A 15,288-nucleotide genomic window follows, 5' to 3' on the forward strand; every position below is an offset into this window, starting at 1 on the left:
CACAGAGAAACCCTGTCTTGGAAAACAACGACAACAAACATTTAGATTCCTTTCTCTAATCAAGTCATTTGTGTTAAATTATGATTCAGTACAACCACTGAAAATATGTAGACAAACAAAGGCATACATAGGGTTATAAATACTGAAACACCAAAAACAAATCAAAAATACTTTTTCTGCCTTGTGTAGTAATGGCATAATTTTTTCCTGTAGTTTTTTCGGTGGAAGAACTCAATTGGAAATATGTGATGATGGAGTGGTCTGGCACTCAGTCCACCCTTTAACAGTAAAAATGACCATCGTATGTAGTCCAAAACTGCAGGTTCCCACTGGCGACACTGACCTTTTCTTCCTTAGGTATCAGCTTTACAGTTACTGCTATCCTGCATTATGCCAATTAAAGTGAACTTGACTTTGGTTCCTCTGCCTAAAAACTAACTTCTTTGTTAAGTGAGTTCTCCTGGATTTTTAACATAGTTCATACAGAAATATGAATTGGTCCAATTATGTTTCTGCAAATTATTTTTTAAGTTATTTTTGTGGTACTCTTCCAGTGCTTTTTAATTTATTAAGGACATGTGTGAAATGTTTAGCAATAAGTCCACAGTATCCTTTAAGTAAGCAGATAGGATGTTGGTTGTAAAATCATTAGATAAAATTCCCATCCCATCTCCATTAGCCCAGAATACTGTAGGAGCCCCCCCGCTGGCAACTGTCAGAAGTGATAAGACTGAGCTCTCAGTGGGGGGGAGGGAAGGGGTAAGAGCGAGGATGAGAGTCTCTCACAGATAGTCAGTTAAGTGACATTTGAGCCATACTTTCAGAAAACTTTTGTTGAATGTTTATGGTACACCATACCCTCTCTTAGTCTTCAGGACATGGTCCCTTTTGGCAGCTTAAGAACAGAGATTCATCGGGGCAGGGCTGTTGCTAGAGGTAGAGCAGCAGCCTGCGGAATGAAAACCTAGCTTGGATCCTCAGCACCACTGAGGAGAAAGAAATGAAATAAAATAAAGGCGTGGTTCTTGCTGCCTGGGACAGGACAATATGTTTCCTAGGATATGAGCCCTTCGACTATATGTTCAATAGACCCAGGAACTCATCAGGACAGGAAGGGTCTTCAGACCAAGGTCATAAAAGGCACTGCCCTGAACTAGGAGTGCCCATGACCTCCAAGCCCCCTGAGTCCAGGCTTCTGCCAGTGAGCCTGGAGCCACTTTCCTTTGGTGTTCTCTGAAATTCCACTCCCAACTCCTAATGCACTGTCTGTCCTTCCTTTGACCTCTGAAAGATGCCAGCTCCACCAATGCATATATGTGTTAAATTATAACTCGTTCTTTCTCCATCTCCTCACTGGGTGAGCAATGGCTGTGTCTTTCTATTGGCACCCCAGTTATGACAGACTTTCCCCAGGTGGTGGGAATATAGAGAGAGGAAACTGGACAAAAAGAACTAGAAAGGGGGGCTGAAGAGATGACTCAGAGGTTAAGAGCACTGCATGCTCTCCCAGAGGACCCAATGCTCTCCCAGAGAACCTGGGTTCGATTCCCAGCACCCACATGGCAGCTCACAACTGTCTGTAACTCCAGTTCTGTGGCAAAACTTCAATGCACATAAAAATAAATAAATAAATAAATAAATAAATAAATAAATAAATAAATAAATAAATTTTAAGAAAAGAAGTAGAAAAGACTGTGGACATCTCTAATCTCCATCTTAAAGTTATAGTCTGTCTCTGAAGAGTTTTCAGCAAGGGGACCAAGCCAGACCTTCACTTAGAAAGATCAGTCTAGTGCCCAGGAAGATGACTGATCAGATAAAGGCGCTTGCGTTGCAAGCCTAATAGCCTGAGTTCAATCCTGGAGCCCATATAAAGGGGAAAGGAAAGGAGAGATTGGACTTCACAAAGTTGTAATCCGACTTGCACACGTATACACACACACACACACACACACACACACACACACACACATACACAATGAAATTTAAACAGAAAGAATGAGTATGAAGAAGAGGAATGTGCAAAACCAGAGCAAAGAAGGAGAGAGCTATGGAGGGTGCTTAGGACAAGAACGGGGACAGTGTAAAGTAACTGCCAATGTTGCCACTCTGCCTCCATCCAGCTGACGTTAGCCTTGGTGATGCGGACAGTAAATGCACGAGGAAGAAAGGTGGAAGTGAAGAGCCGTTTCACCCTATGCTAGAGGGAGGCAGTAGGTTGTCTGGCAGAAGCCACGAGGACTGTGGAGTGCAATGGTCCACAGTGCAGCTTCACCAGCTTGCACTCCGTCACACCGCTACCGCGTCTCGCCTCAGGTACCAGCTCCACTAATCCAGTGTACTAATACTGACCAAGAGTGAGCATCCCCCTAAAGCATATCATTGTTTCCACTTCTGGCCTAATACATGGAAGTTCCCAGTACTAACTTAGTGGTGAGGAACTTTTACAAAAATATTCTAAATGGGAAGGGTACTCCATATTATTTCCAGTTACTAGGCACTTGCGGAGTACCACACACTGTGCTGGGCACTGCAAACACAAAAATAAGCAAACCCCTATTCCGAGGGTGTTCCCGAACACTTTGGAGTGGTGGGAAGGACATTTAAGCATATTGTTGTAATCAAAAAGTGTGCAATGGGGGTACAATCTGGGCTAGTGATGACTCCAAAGAGACTCCTTTTGCGTCTGCCCAGATAGGCAGAAGAGGCAGCACAGGAGATGTGACATTTAAACCAAGACTTGCCGGACGCTGCAGATGGCAGGGGATGGAGAACCCACCAGGCAGAAAAAACTGGCTGATAATGCCTGAGGCAGATGGCCTGTGTCAGGACCGCAAGTAATTTGGCTCAGTTAGAGCATAGCACACACAGGGAAGGAAATGCAGCTAGAAATAAACGTAGGCCAGATCAGAAAGCGTTTATAGCACACTGAGAATTTTTTTTTTTGAGCTGAGTGTAGTGGCACAACCCTGTAGGAAGTGGAAGCAAGAGCACTGTAAGTTCAAAGCCAACCTGGCTATATAACAAGACCCTGTTTCAAAAAACAAAAGGCTCTGAGTATAATTCAGTAGTTGAATGTTTGCCTGGCATGCAGAAGACCACACAATTCAGTTTTCAATGCTGAAAAAAAAATGTGGAGCTGGGATGCAACAGGCTTGGCAGTATGTTTTCCTAGCATGCAGGAAGCCTGGGTTCTATCCTCAGCACTGCATAAACTCTGTGCAGTGGCTCATGCCTGTAATCCTAGCACTCAGGAGCTCAATGCCATTGTTAACTACATAATGAGTTTAAGGCCAGCCTGGGCTACTCTAGACCCTGTCTCAAACAAACAAAAACTGCTAAAGCGGATACCTTGAGTGAATGGGTATCTACTTACATCCTGAACCAAGATAAAGAGCCGCAATTGCGAATAGTTTGCAAAGGCATGCAAGGCTTTGTGTGAGTTCAAGGTCCCCTGTGGGATTCTCAAGTGGGGATGCCATTAAGTAGGAGTCGGGAACTGAAGTCGGTATGAGTGACACTGTCAGATGAGAAGGACTTTACCCAGTTATCTACTGCAAATCAAATTGCTATGAACTTAGTGTCTTAGAAACTATAATTCATCTGGTTGGCTGTGTGGGGGTTGGGCTTACCTGGAAAAGGTGGGGAATCTACATCTTCATGACCTCTGTGACTTGTCTGTCTCTGAGGAGTTTCTAAGAAGGCAAATCCCAATGCAGAAGTCCATGTCAGGCTTCTGCCTGCTTCAGGTGAGCTGATGATCCATGGCCAAATGGAGTACCATGCATGGTCAAGCTTATAGTCAGTGTAGCAGGAAATAACATACAAACAGGTATGAGTCATTGAGAAATGCTGCCCCTGCAAAGGTGTGCACAGGAGAAAGACAATGTGAGGACACGCACACACAAATAACAAAGAGAGACACAATAAAAGTGGCTGAAGAAAAGTCACGAAGATCATCCATCTGAAAGGGTAACATCAGTTAAGGGAGAGGAGTCTGCAGGAGGGAAGAGGCAACAGCATGCAGAGTCACAGACCAAGTTGAGAAGGTTGAACATCTATGCTGGGTTTGCTCACTAGAGTCGAAAGTAGATTGCAGAGGGCGTGAAATCAATGGGAGCTGAGGAAGAGGCAACCAGTCCAGACTCCAAAGTCTTACAAAAAGATGCTTAGGGAACAGAGAGTGCAAAGACAGTTACAAAACAGAAATCACAAGCCAGGTGAAAACCCAAAGCCGGGAGTGGTAGCAAAGGCCTGTCATCCCGGTACTTGGAAGGTAGAGGCAGGAGGATTTAAAGTTCAAGGTCATCTTTGACTATACAAGGAGTTTGAGGCCAGCCTGGGTTACATAAGGCTCTGTTTAAGTAAAACAATAAAAATAAGCCGGGGGGTGGTGGCACACGCCTTTAATCCCAGCACTCAGGAGGCAGAGCCAGGCGGATCTCTATGAGTTTGAGGCCAGCCTGGTCTACAGAGTGAGATCCAGGAAAGGCACCAAAACAACACAGAGAAACCTTGTCTCAAAAAAAAAAAAAAAAAAAAAAAAAAAAAAAAAAAAAAAAAAAAAAAAAAAAGAGAATAAAAATAAATAAACAAACCTAAACTTTAAAAAATAATTTAGGGATGGAGAAGTGTCTCTGTGGTTAAGAGCACTTGTTTTTGCAGAAGACCTGAGCTCCCCTCCCAGTGCCCAGTTACAAGCTCACAGCAGCCTGTAACTCCAGTTCCATAGGATCCAGTGCTCTCTTCCAAACTCTGTGGGCACCAGGCACACATGTGGTGCCCATACATATGTGTGGGCCAAACACTCATGCACATAAAATAAAGTAAAGACATTTTCAAAAGGAGTTTAGAAGCAAGATTGAACAGCTTGTTTTCTCACTTTAGTGCTACTGTGGTAAGCCTTGTTTTCAAGAAAGAGGGGAGCTGGGAGTGGACCGGCGACTGCACAGAAGACTCAAGGCTCGGGGATCAAGCTCAGGGAGGCTTGAGTGCTAATACTAGTTTTTCTGAAACCAAAGGAAGACTGGTAGAAAAGCAATACATTCTTCAAGGAAGATGGCGGAGCATTAAGCAAAGGCATCCGGGATGTTCATATGCTCCTAAGTCACTCAATGGCTGATCAGCTGCAGCAACTGAAATGTTCGTGAATAGTCAAGACATGGAGGGAAGGAAGTTCAAGTTTGGGGGAAGGAAGGTATGAAAGGAAGTTCTGAGGTAGAGCATAGTGGTACTCTATGTAGCTTTCTTAGGAGAGGTTCACCCCTGAGGAGAAGTGCAAATACAGTGAGCTGCCAGATTCACTCAAGAGAGTCACTCCTGTCTTCTGAAACCTGGTGACATTATTGGCTACATACTCAGTACCAAAGTCAAGTCTGGGATTCAGGAAGCAGCCATAGTCACGGGTCGTGTGTGTGTGTGTGTGTGTGTGTGTGTGTGTGTGTGTGTGTGTATCTACATATATATATATATATATATATATATATATATATTAAGTTGTATGTGAATATACATATTATAGACTGATCATATCAACTCCTTTTACTTTGAAGTAGATGTGGTAACCACAAAGAATAAATAACTGAACTGTCTTCCTTCTATTCCATCAAGTCCCCAAATGTCTGGTTGGCTTATTTAGCTAGACTGTGCTCTGTGTTCACAAAGCCAAGAACTCTGTGCTTTTTTGCTCTGATAATGTCAGCAGCGTCCAATATCATAGGATGGGGACAGCATGTTATTACTTCAAGTGCTTGGATAATGCTAGGACAAACTATGCTGGCCTTTGATCTGTAAAATGAGAATGGGTCATAATTTAAAGTTGCTTCATGTCAGTTATCAGACTTCAAGATCTCCCAACATTTAGGTACTTGCCAGTAACTTCTGCAGGCTTAAGATACTGGAGTCTTCTTCCTCATCAGTGTCCCTTGGAGCCAGGATATTGACTGTGTACATACAACCTACATTTACCAGGGAGAAGAATGAGGTTCAAAGGGATAGCCAAGGTCATCCTGCTGTGTAGAACAAAGTTGCAATCCAAAACATAGTCTTCATACACGCATGCACACACGCATGTGAGTGTGTGTACACGTGTATGGGTTGTATGTGGATGGGAGAAGTCGATGTCTGTTTGAAGGGCTCCAGCAGGCCTGAGCACAGCAAACATGGCGTGCTCAGGTTTTGCCTTTTTCCCTTCCTTCTCCTTTGCTAAACCGTTAGATTGCATTCCTAAAGCTAGCCCCCAAAGTCCATTCCCTTATCCGGCCACTGTCTCATTCCTGAGACAGAGCACCAAGGTTCAACTATCAAAACATCGAACTCCAACAATCAAAATTCATTATTTGGCTACATGGCTAACCTGTCCGATCAGGATTTACCAACTCACCCTAGCACAGGCTCCCCCTTTTTCTCCTTAAAAACTCACTCCTGGGGGGAAAAAAAAAAAAAAAGCATGTGCTGCCTGCTGTCCGTCTTCGTCCGGTCTAGAGGCAGCCCCCCCTACCCCCACCCTGCTTGCCCCTCCTGGGTAACAAATCTCCTCTGTGCTGAGAACTTGGTGTCCACGTGTGTCCTGGACCGACTCGAGGGACCCCAACCCTACACCCTTGTCATCCTCAGCTGCTCTCCATCTTATTTTTTGAGACAGGTTCTCTTACTGACCATGGAGCTCACCAATTGGCAAAACTGTCCAGCCAGTAAATTCTGGGCTCTCCCTGCTTGGCTTCCCTAGTGCTGGGACTCCGGGTATGTGCCACTGAGCCTGGCTTTTTATACGGATGCTGGGGATCTGGACTCAGGCCTGGCAAACATCTTACCACCGAGCCACCTCCCCGGTTGGTGTGTTTGTTTGTTTGTTTACTTGAGACAGGGTCTCATTACATAGCTCAGGCCGACCTTGAACTTGTGACAATCCTACTGCCTCAGCCTCCCAAGTGCTGGGGTTACAGGCTCAAACCGCCAATGTCCATCTCAGCCCCATGGGTTCTAACCACCTGGCTAATGCTGAGATCCGACCACTGCCAGAAGACCGCTTGCCTTTCTCATAATCCATCGTCACTGTGAGCTGCTTTGCATCTGTTCATGTTTCCTCTGCACTTTTTCTAGTGCTAAGGATCAAAGACTTCCTTCATGGTAGGCCACTGTTCGTTCACCAAGCCACCTTGGGGTGTTTTTTTGTTTGTGTGTTGTTTTGTTTTGGGGACAGTATTTCACTATGTAGCCCAGGCTCACCTCCAGCTAGAAGCACTGACCCTCCTGTCTCCATATCCTGAGTGCTGAGATTACAGGCGCACACCACCATGCCAAGCTTGCCCTCTGCATTAAGGGGAAAAGTCTCCTGTGGTAAACTACACCATAATTCCCACAAGAGTCTGCCGTAGGCTGCAACTCTGGATAAGCCTGACTGGAGGATTATGCAATCATGAATAAGCCCTGTCTTGGTAGAAACCTCCCTCATCCATGTTGAAATATGGCCATCACGCACACCCACACAGATTTGCCAGAGGTTGGCCAGTGCCAGCACCTGGCATACAGGAGGCACTCATGCTCACAGAGCGCATGTGGCACCCAAAGTTCCGAGATGACTGGAAACATAAAGGCGACAGCCACATTCAAAAAATATTCCACAAACTGGAGTCTGGAAGTGGAAACATTCCTAATTTTATCTTAATTTGTATTTTGACACAGTTAACTTCCTCCAAAGTAATTACTTTTTAATATGTTTATAATGTGTTTATAATATGATTGAGCTGCTAGACTGGGGTGTTTCATTTAGAAAGCTAGCAAGACATCGCAATAGACCATTTTCTCAGTGCCTCCATGGAGATTCTCTGGGTGTTTGGTGCTGCTTTGAAGCCCAGCTCACTGGATTAGCTTCACAGGGTCAAAAAGGCAGACACTGACCTGAAGCCAAGCTGGGAACCACCTTCCTCCCAGCCCTTACCAATCTCCACAGCCTCCGACTTGGGGCCCTGTTCTTATGTCACCTGAGTCTAAAGTAGATTAAGTATCATTTCAAGTGTTTCACGGACAGCCTATTCGTTTATTGCCTCTCTCTGGAAAGGTAAATGTAATATTGCCGGCATGAGTCACAGAGGCAGCCATCCAGGCAGTGGAACCCGGAGGCTGGGCCGACAGTGATGACTTCTTCACTCGTGGCTGCTTATTTTTCTATCTCTCTGTTTTTCTCTATTTTTTTTCTTCTTTTTTTTTTTCATGTATGTGGGTGCTAGGAACAAAACCTAGGTCCTCTGCTAAAAAATAGGTGTTTTTTTCTGCCCCTTTCTTCCCATTTGTTTGAAAAAAGCCTCACTATATAGTCCAAGCTGGTCTTGAACTACTAAACCTCTTCCCTTCATCTCCTGGGTGCTGGAATTATAGTTGTTTGCCACAATGCCCAGCTTAACTCAAGCCTTTGTTGTTGTTGTAATATATGTACACATATACATTCCACATATACCATGCCAATGGTGTTTTAACTGTCCAAGTCAGCGGTATTAATCACATTCATCAATATTAAATGCAACATTACCATTATCCATCTCCGGAAACTTCCATCACCCTAGGAAGAAATTCTGCACTCCTGGAAAACAGTTCTCCATTTCCTTTCTTCCCAGCACTGCCAACTTTCGTGTCTCTATGATTTGACTTTTCTTTTTCTTTTTTTTTCCTTTTCTTTTTTCTTTCTTTCTTTTTTTATTTTTATTTTTATTTATTTATTTATTTATTTTGGTTTTTTGAGACAGGGTTTCTCTGTGTAGCTTTGCGCCTCTCCTGGATCTCACTCTGTGGCTCAGGCTGGTCTCGAACTCACAAAGATCCACCTGCCTCTGCCTCAGAGTGCTGGGATTAAAGGCGTGCGCCACCGCCGCCCGGTGAATTTGACTTTTCTAGAGACTTAATAGAAATGGAATCACCCAGTATGTGACCTTCACAGTGGTTGTTTTATTTCAGTTCAAGTTTTGCTCTGATCATATGTCAATGCTGTTGAGTGTGCTAGGATTTCCTTCCTGTTCGAGGCTAAATAGCACCCCAATGGGTAGGTATAGCACATTCTACTATCCATTCATCTGTTGAATGACACATGGGGTATTACCACCTTTTAACTACTGCTCTTAAGCTGTGCCTCTTTGGGATTGAGCCTGGCACTGAGGCTGGACTATATGCCTCCTCTGAGAGCCACTGTTATACACCAGGTCCCTCATCCAGGTGCTTGGTGTTTTCTATCTGAGGTGTTAAACCTTGGAACACTTCAAGCTGGGTGATGGCAGTAGCACACATCTTTAATTCCAAGACTCTGGAGGCAAAGGTGGGCAGATCTCCGTGAGTTTGAGGCCAGTCTGGTTTACAGAGTGAGCTGAAGGATACCCAGGGCTACACAGAGAAACCCTTTCTCAAAAACAAACAAACAAACAAAAACAAAACAAAACAAAACAAAAAAACCTGCCAGGCGGTGGTGGCACACGCCTTTAATCCCAGCACTAGGGAGGCAGAGGCTAGTGAATCTCTGTGAGTTTGAGGCCAGCCTGGGCTACAGAGTGAGTTCCAGGACAGGCTCCAAAGCTACACAGAGAAACCCTGTCTTGAAAAACCAAAAAAAAAAAAAAAAACCAAAAAACAAACAAACAAAAAAAAAAAACCTTTGAACACTTCAGAATGAAGCTTCCAGAATATTCCCTAGATAGTGACAATGGTATATTATAACATGGGTTATTTTTGATGAAAGATACTAATGGTTGACTGAATAATGCTGTAAGACTTCCTCAAATTATTTCTAAATACTATTAAATAGAATCACTTACTGCTGTGCTATTTGCTGATAAAACCATATAATACGTTACTTATTGAGATTTTCCTGTGTGGAAGACACTAAACTAAATTCATGGCCAGTGCACTAACATATTCCTTCCATTTCCCTTGGAAAGACTGTATTTAACCAGAAAGACAAAGATCAATATGGCATAACTAACCAAATAAATCATGGCTTATATTTATAACAGAAATTACACAGGTATTAGGAAGAATGAGAATCAGACATGGTGCCCTGGGTTCAACCCTGAGTACAGAAAAGGAAGGAAGGAAGAAGAAAGGCTGGAGAGATGGCTCAGAAGGTAAAGGCACTTGCCACACAACTTCAGTTTAATTCCCAGAATCCACATAGTGGAAGGAAAGGGCTGGTTCTCACAAGCTGTCTTCTTACCTCAGCATACATGCTGTGCCATGTGCACACCCTCACACATTGTGTGTGTGTGTGTGTGTGTGTGTGTGTGTGTGTGTGAAAGAGAAATAAGCCAAGTGTGGTGGTGCATGACTTTAATCTCAGCACTCAAGGAAGCAGAGGCAGAGGATTTTGGTGAGTTCAAGGCCAGCCTAGTCTACGTAAGTGAGTTCTAGGACAGCCAGGACTTTGTAGACAGACCCTGTCTCAGACATGCAGGGAGCAGGAGAAAGGAGGGGGAGGGTGGGAAGAGAAGGAGGAAGTAAGTATGGAAAAAAGAAAGACTTACAAGCTGATCTTCAAACTAGACTATATGGGAAAAAAAATCTGGATTCACAGGGATGTACATGGTATGTTATTTTTTGTTTGTTTTTTGAGACAGGGTTCTCTGTAGCCCTGGCTGTCCTAGATCTTGCTTTGTAGACCATGCTGGCCTTGAACTCAGAGGCCTGCCTGTCTCTGCCTCCCAAGGTCTGGAATTAAAGACATGTGCCACCATGCTCGGTTTACATAGTATGTTCTTGATTGTGGAAGAAAGGAAAGATTCATGCTCACACTTACTCATATCTGTATACTTTATGTATATACATGTCTCTTTATATTATGTGCAAATCTATGAGTACATAGATTATGTATGGAATTTTATGTTCACAGTATTGGTTGCCTGTAGGGTGAAGGATTGTAGATGAGAGGCGTTTTCCAGAACATCTCCTTTTGCACAGCTTAAAGTTTCTTTGTCTGGGAATACAGGGAGTGTTTGAGGGAGAGAGTGGGAGGTGGATTTGGTCAGAACACATTACAAGTGTGTATGAACTTCTTAAACAATAAAAAACAAAATAAAATCCTAAATTCATTAAAAAATTTTTCTGTGTCCCCATACTACTTTAGAATATATATATATATATATATATATATATATATATATATATATATATATATGGTTATGTATCTTAGCTGGTAGAGTGCTTGCCTAGCACACCCAAGCCCTGGGTTTGATCCCCAGCACTGCATAAAATAGACATGGTGGCGCATGCATGTAATCCCAGCACTCAGAATGGGGAGGCCAGAGGCTCCAACATTGAAGATCAGCCTTTTCTACAAAGCCACATTCAAGGAAGAAGGGGGGCGGGGATGCTGCTGAATCATGACCTAAAGAAAAATATAAAATTTCTAACCAAACCTCATGACTGTAGCTTGATAGGTCGTAGAGGACAAAGGGGATTCTTCAAATGAGCTGTACATAGTGGACAGGATTTGAGGACCAAGAAAAATGGTCAAAGAGGAGGGAAGGCCACCAGTCTAACGGGGAGGCCAGATAGTATGCAAATTGAGGTCATGGAGGGAATGTGGGGGATTATACTCACTGTGCACACCAACTCATCCCTAAATGAATCTAAGGAGTTTGTAAGGGTTATAGCAATACTGAGTTGTAACCGGAGAAACAAAAGGGTGGGGTGGGGTGGGGAGTGGGAGGCAGCTAAGTGGATAAAGCACTAGCCTTGTAAGTACTTCTGACCTCCAACATCCACATAAAAAGATAGATGGGTGGGCTGACCTACCAGGAACCCAGCTTGGCCCAGGGGCCCTCCTCTATCTCTGGTGCTTGAAGCTTTTCTAGGATGCAGTATCCACTGCTCTAGCAGAGTCCCTCAGAAGAGTGAATCAAGAAAGCATCCCATCTCCTGGAGCAGCTTGCCCAGCTTGCTGTCTAGCTGGCAGTTCTTCATGTTGTTGGGTGTCTGCATGTGTGGTTTATAATGAGAGGCTGAGAGCAGGTGTTATGAGAACAGAGCTGGCTGGCCAGCATTGCGTGTTTCTGGTCTAAGGCAGGTCACATCGTATAAACCAGACAAACAGGTACATGTGTGAGCAACCTATTACGAAAGTCAAGAAGCTAGCAACCAGTGTTGTGCCAGAGTGACAACTTCACTGTTGCCTAGTGTCCCTTCAAATAAATCCAGCATTATTCTCAATAACAAGAATTTTAGGCCAGGACTAGAGAGACAGCTCCACAGTTAAGAACTGTTGCAGCTGGGCAGTGGTGGCTCATGTCTTTACCCCCAGCACTTGGGAGGCAGAGGCAAGTGGATCTGAGTTCAAGGCCAGCCTGATCTACAGAGCTAGTTCCGGGACAGCCAGGGCTACACAGAGAAAACCTGTCTCAAAACAACAACCAAAACCAGCCAAACAAAACAAACCCCACAAACAAACAACAACAGCAAAATACTTGTTGCTCTTTCAGAGGACCCAGGTTTGAATCCTAGTAGCCATGTGGAGATTCACCACCACCCTTAACTCAAGTTCCAGGGGATCTGGCACCCTCTTCCAGCCTCCCTGAGCATCAGACATGCACATAATACATGTAGGAAAAACACTCACTCGTGTGAAATAAAATATATCTTAAAAAAAAAGAAGTTTCAGTCTTATTCCAGCACTTGAATTGGGTGCTCATTGGACAGCTATAATGAGGGTCAGGTATAATGTAGGCTTAAACACAATCATATCAGTTGATTCTCATGGCTAAGGGAAAGATCATCTAATGATGAATAATAAGACCTGTAGAGACATGGGTTGGGACTAAATGGTGTTTAGTCTCACTAGTTCACATGTTCTCCGGGGTAGTAAGGCATCACTGAAGGTTTGGAGTAAAGAGTAGACAAAAAAATGCAAAGGATGCTATTGGTGTGTCTTAGTTAGTTTTATTGCTATGAAGAGACACCATGACCAGGGCAACTTTTGTAAAGAAAACATTTAATTGAGGGTGGCTTGCTTACAGTTTCAGAGGTTCAGTTCATTATGATCATGAAGGGGAGCATGGCAGTGAGCAGGCAGACATGGTGCTGGCTACATCTTGACCAGAAGGCAGCAGGAAGTCGACTGACATGTTGGGTGGTATCCTGAGCATATGAAACCTCAAAGCCCGCCCCCACAGTGACACACTTCCTCCAACAAGGCCACACCCAGTCCAACAAAGCCACACCTCTTAATAGTGCCACTCCTTATGAGACTATGGGGTTATGGGATCATGGGGGCCAATTACATTCAAACTACCACACAGTGATTGACCAAGTAGCAGTTTGTGGGGTGGAACTGAGGTAGTGGGATTAGAGCTGGTCCTGGGGTAGTGGATTAGAGAATCAAGAGGAGGTCATGGCAGCACAGTACTGCAGAGGAGTGTCTGGAAGGTTTGCAGTTGGGGTAGCAGACATAGTCCCACATGTCTGGAGTCCCAGCTACCTAAGGGGCTGAGGCAGAGAGATCACTTGGCAAAAAAGATTATCATGGACCTAGTTTTACTTTTGTTAACTTTGAGATGATAGCTGGAATCTAAGTGAAATGGTCTAGAAGTGAGCCACAAATAAAAGATTCAAGCATGGGGTATGCGCCTACAATCTCAGCTCTGGGGAAGTGATGGAAATGGCTTATTAATTTATCTATGCAATTCTCTGGCCAAAAACCAAACATGAATCAGATCCAGACTTTTGATTCCACTCCTAGTCTGCAGGCTTTGTGGGTGAGGAGGGGTACAAACATAAGGAATAACATGGTGGGGGTGGGGGGCAAAAGAATAATGACCCTCCTAGAGTGTGAGCCATTTCACAGGAACAGGGGCCTGGCATTCCTAATAGACTGATGGCAAGGTGCAGATAATATAGAGAGTAATAGATACTTAAAGAGCTACACCAACCTAATGAAATGTATGGATTTTATTTGGGCCCAAACCTGAAGAAGACAGATAAGAAAAAGATTACGAGAGGCCAGCAAGATGACTCTATGGGTAAAGGGATTTGCTGTGATGTCTCACGACCTGAGTTCCATCTATTGAACCCATAGGATGGAAGGAGTGAAATCACCCCCTTGTCTTCTGACCTCCATACATGTGCATATACCGACAGACAGACAGATAGACAGACAGACAGACAAACACACACACACACACACACATGAATGACAAATATTTTGTTTGTTTTGTTTCAGGGTTTTTTGTTTGTTTGTTTGTTTGTTTGAGACAGGGTTTCTCTGTGTAACGGTTCTGGATGTCCTGAAACTTGATTTGTAGGCCAGGCTGGCCTCAAACTCATCAAAATCTGCCTGCATCTGCCTCTTGAGTGCTGAGATTAAAGGTGAGAGTCACCATGGCCTGGCTTTTTTTTTTTAATAACAAATTTTTTTTTAAATTTAATTTGACTTTATTTTATGTGCATTGGTATGAGGGCATTGGATCCCCTGGGACTGGAGTTGCAGACAGTCATGAGCTGCCTTGTGGGTGCTGGGAACTGAACCACAGTCCTCTAGAAGAGCAGCCAGTGCTCTAAACCGAGAAGCCGTCTCTCCAGCCCCGTAACAAAAATTTTTAACTCACGAGACAATTGAAGAAATTTGATCTCATGGGATATTTCATAACAAATATATTAGTTTAATTCCTAATTAAAATTTAAATTGCTGATTTTGTGGTTAAAGTTTTTAACTGACTTTTTTTTTTTGGCACAGGGTCTCACATATAGGCCTAGAACTTAATATGTAGACAGTGCTGGCTTTGAACTTGTAATCCTCCTGCCTCCGTTTCTTCTGAATATCCTACCACCATGTACCACCAGGGCCAGCTTTAAAGGGAAACTAGAGAGACAGGTTTTGACGATGTAAGTGCTGAGAACTGAACTCACCCGTTAGAAGATGAGAAGGCACCTTTAACAGTCTCTCTCCAGACTGAGTCCTATTATGTGCCTTTGTTGTTGTTGCTTTTGGTTTTGGTTTTAATTTTTTGAGACAGGGTTTCATTGTGTAGCCCTGGATGTCCTAGAACTCACTCTGTAGCCCAGGCTGGCCTCGAACTTAGAGATTCACCTGTCTCTGCCTCCCAAGTGCTGGGATTAAAGTCGTGCGCCACCACCGCCCATTGGGTTTGCTGCTTTTTTAACTTTTATCAGCATTGATTAATTGTACAAGCCAATGCATTTCATTATGACATTTCATATACTTTGCCATAATATACTTTGTAAGATCCAGAGGACTAGGACATCTGCTACGAGATAGTGTTCTCTATATATGACAGGGAAGCTGTACCCATGTACCCT

The sequence above is a fragment of the Peromyscus maniculatus genome, chromosome 2, assembly GCF_049852395.1.
Source record: "Peromyscus maniculatus bairdii isolate BWxNUB_F1_BW_parent chromosome 2, HU_Pman_BW_mat_3.1, whole genome shotgun sequence".
Lineage (NCBI taxonomy): Eukaryota > Metazoa > Chordata > Mammalia > Rodentia > Cricetidae > Peromyscus > Peromyscus maniculatus.